This window comes from Oncorhynchus clarkii, unplaced genomic scaffold, assembly GCF_045791955.1.
Source record: "Oncorhynchus clarkii lewisi isolate Uvic-CL-2024 unplaced genomic scaffold, UVic_Ocla_1.0 unplaced_contig_8566_pilon_pilon, whole genome shotgun sequence".
In the NCBI taxonomy this organism is placed as follows: Eukaryota; Metazoa; Chordata; class Actinopteri; order Salmoniformes; family Salmonidae; genus Oncorhynchus; species Oncorhynchus clarkii.
Genome location: NW_027257975.1, coordinates 80,652 through 85,156, shown reverse-complemented (window position 1 = coordinate 85,156; position 4,505 = coordinate 80,652).

The following is a 4,505-nucleotide window of genomic DNA, read 5'->3' as shown; positions in this document are numbered from 1 at the left end:
TCTCACCCTTAAAGTTACCTCAGCTCTTCTTCTCATTTCACTGTCGTGAAACAGGAAATCATTGTATTTATTGCCATGGTAATCTCACCCTTAAAGTTACCTCAGCTCTACTTCTCATTTCACTGTCGTGAAACAGGAAATCATTGTATTTATTGCCATGGTAATCTCACCCTTAAAGTTACCTCAGCTCTACTTCTCATTTCACTGTCGTGAAACAGGAAATCATTGTATTTATTGCCAAGGTAATCTCACCCTTAAGTTACCTCAGCTCTACTTCTCAGCCTTTCTTGAGATAACTTGTTATCTTAACACCTAATGTTACATTGACAACGGTTTCACACTTTTGAACCAGCTGCTGTGAAATGAAGCTGAGACAATAACTAATACGATAATGATACAGACAGAGTTATGCAGAGTGAGTGATGCAGAGAAAATGATGCAGACAGAATGACGCAGAGAAAATGACGCAGAGAGAATCACGCAGACAGTGAAACAGACAGAGAGTGACGCAGAGAGAGTGAAACAGACAGAGAGTGATGCAGAGAGAGTGATACAGACAGAGAGTGATGCAGAGAGAGTGATGCAGACAGAGAGTGATGCAGAGAGAGTGATACAGACAGAGAGTGATACAGACAGAGAGTGATACAGACAGAGAGTGATGCAGAGAGAGTGATACAGACAGAGAGTGATGCAGAGAGAGTGATACAGACAGAGAGAGTGATGCAGAGAGAGTGATACAGAGAGAGTGATACAGACAGAGAGAGTGATGCAGAGAGAGTGATACAGACAGAGAGAGTGATGCAGAGAGAGTGATACAGACAGAGAGAGTGATGCAGACAGAGAGATACAGACAGAGAGAGTGATGCAGACAGAGAGTGATGCAGAGAGAGTGATACAGACAGAGAGTGATGCAGAGAGAGTGATACAGACAGAGAGTGATGCAGAGAGAGTGATACAGACAGAGAGTGATGCAGAGAGAGTGATGCAGAGAGAGTGATGCAGAGAGAGTGATGCAGACAGAGAGAGTGATGCAGACAGAGAGAGTGATACAGAGAGTGAAACAGACAGAGTGATGCTGAGAGAATGATGCAGAGAGAATGATGCAGACAGAGTGATTCAGAGTGAGTGATGAAGAGAGAGTGAAACAGACAGAGAGAGTGATACAGAGTGAGGGATACAGAGAGAGTGATACAAAGAGAGTGATACAAAGAGAGTGATGCAGACAAAGTGATGCAGACAGAGAAGTGATGCAGACAGATAAGTGATGGGGACAGAGAGAGTGGTGCAGAGAGAGTGATGCAGACAGAAAGAGTGATGCAGAGAGAGTGATGCAGAGAGAAAGAGTGATGCAGAGAGAGTGATGCAGACAGAAAGAGTGATGCAGAGTGAGTGTGCAGAGAGAGATGCAGACAGATAGAGTGATGCAGACAGAGAGAGTGATGCAGACAGAGAAAGTGATGCAGACAGATTGATGCAGAGAGAATGATGCAGAGTGAGTGATGAAGAGAGAGTGATGCAGAGAGAGAGAGTGATGCAGAGAGGGGTGATGCAGAGTGAGTGATGCAGAGAGAGTGATGCAGAGAGAATTATGCAGAGAGAGTGAAACAGACAGAGAGAGTGATTCCCGAGAGAGTGATACAAAGAGAGTGATACAGACAGAAAGAGTGATGCAGAGAGAGTGATGGAGTAGAGAAAGAGTGATGCAGAGAGAGTGATACAGACAGAAAGAGTGATGCAGAGAGAGTGATGGAGCAGAGAAAGAGTGATGCAGAGAGAGTGATGCAGACAGAAAGAGTGATGCAGAGAGTGGGGCAGACAGAAAGAGTGATTCAGAGAGAGTGATGCAGACAGAAAGAGTGATGCAGAGAGAGTGATGCAGACAGAAAGAGTGATGCAGAGAGAGTGATGCAGACAGAAAGAGTGATGCAGAGAGAGTGATGCAAAGAGAAAGAGTGATGCAGAGAGAAAGAGTGATGCAGAGAGAGTGATGCAGACAGAAAGAGTGATGCAGAGAGAGTGGTGCAGACAGAAAGAGTGATGCAGAGAGAGTGATGCAGAGTGATTCAGACAGAAAGAGTGATGCAGAGAGTGATGCAGACAGAAAGAGTGATGCAGAGAGAGTGATGCAGAGAGAGTGATGCAGAGAGAGTGATGCAGAGAGAATGATGCAGAGTGAGTGATGCAGAGAGAGAATACGGTAATGAGGTCTATGCATCCCTCATATCAGATCAGAAAATCAGTGTGTCAGAGTGTCCAGCACTTTTCAACACTCCTTGTCTCCTACATGAAACAGTTGGTATTGTCCACAACACAGCTCTCTGTCCATGTCTCTCTTTCTCTCTCTGTCCACTACAGAGAAATCCATCCTGTCTGTTTAAAGAGATCTGGGGTTAGAGGAGGGCCTGTGCTCCGGGGCTTTACTTCAGGCTGAGTCTCTAATGGCACCCTATTCCCTTTACAGGGCCCTGGTCAAAAGTATTGCACTACATATGGAATAGGGTGTGATTTGGAACACAGACATAATGTAATCTGTCTTCTTCTCCAGTGCCGTTAAACCCAGCGGAGTCCTCCTGCTACAGTAATAATAATGTATGGGTTGATAATCAAACCCAGACCTCTCTGTTGAAGATGTAGTAGAGGAGTTCTGGTGGGTTAGGGTTCTCTTCCCTGCTGGCTGTGTTAAGGCCAAGGGCTTGCCTTCATAGTAGATGTTACACTCTTAGAAAAACATATGCTTTCTAGAATCTAAAAGGGGTCTATGGCTGTCCCCATAGGATAACCCTCTGCAGAACCCTTTTTGGTTCCAAGTAGAACCCTTTTGGTTTTAGGTAGAACCCTTTCGAATTATTTTGTAGAACCCTTTACACAGAGGGTTATACATTGAATCCAAAAGAGTTCTACCTGGAACCAAAAAGGGTTTTCCTAGGATGACAACCGAAGAACCCTTTTGGAACCCTTTTTTCTAAGAGTGTAGGCAATGTTGCTCCAAAGTGCACGTGTGTTTGTCTCTTAGTTTAAGACGTAACAGATTTTTACATCTAGACTAAACAAATACAAATCAATAAACACTTGATACATTCGTAAGGTATTCATCGATTTGAAGACAGGGCGACTTCAATTTGCTCTTGTCATAAAACATTCAGATCAATCAAGGAAAAAGAGCTGATCCTCGATGTTTTGATATCGATTCCCTAACCTTTGATAGTGTTACTGATACCCTTCGATAGAGCCTTTATCTATCCGAATAGCATGTAATGCTGACATTTCGTTTTAAAGCAGGGGCAGTTGGGTGTTTACCTCCCAGCTGTAGGTTAACCAGGTAATATGGTCCAACCTGCTGTGTCAGCTGATATGCTGCTTCAGGCATTGGTCCTATTCTGAGGTAGTAGATTAATGACCACATATTTGTATTTATTTAACCTTTATTTAACCGGGCAAGTCAGTTATGAACAATTTCTTTTTTACAATGACGGCCTCCTCGGGCCAAACCCGGACGATGCTGGGCCAATTGTGCGCCGCCTTATGGGACTCCCAATCACGGCAGGATGTGATACATACCCGTGTTACCTTCTCAGTCTCCTCAGGCCAACACCGGGTAACAATTACTGTCTACAGTCCAACACCAGGTTACAGTCTACAGTCCAACACCAGGTTACAGTCTATAGTCCAACACCAGGTTACTGTCTCTAGTCCAACACCAGGTTACAGTCTACAGTCCAACACCAGGTTACTGTCTCTAGTCCAACACCAGGTTACTGTCTATAGTCCAACACCAGGTTACAGTCTATAGTCCAACACCAGGTTACTGTCTATAGTCCAACACCAGGCTACTGTCTATAGTCCAACACCAGGTTACAGTCTATAGTCCAACACCAGGTTACAGTCTACAGTCCAACACCAGGTTACAGTCTATAGTCCAACACCAGGTTACTGTCTACAGTCCAACACCAGGTTACAGTCTATAGTCCAACACCAGGTTACAGTCTACAGTCCAACACCAGGTTACAGTCTACAGTCCAACACCAGGTTACAGTCTACAGTCCAACACCAGGTTACAGTCTACAGTCCAACACCAGGTTACTGTCTATAGTCCAACACCAGGTTACTGTCCCTAGTCCAACACCAGGTTACTGTCTACAGTCCAACACCAGGCTACAGTCTATAGTCCAACACCAGGTTACTGTCTCTAGTCCAACACCAGGTTACTGTCTATAGTCCAACAGCAGGTTACTGTCCATAGTCCAACACCAGGTTACAGTCTATAGTCCAACACCAGGTTACTGTCCATAGTCCAACACCAGGTTACTGTCTATAGTCCAACACCAGGTTACAGTCTACAGTCCAACACCAGGTTACAGTCTATAGTCCAACACCAGGTTACTGTCTATAGTCCAACACCAGGTTACTGTCCATAGTCCAACACCAGGCTACTGTCTATAGTCCAACACCAGGTTACAGTCTACAGTCCAACACCAGGTTACTGTCTACAGTCCAACACCAGGTTA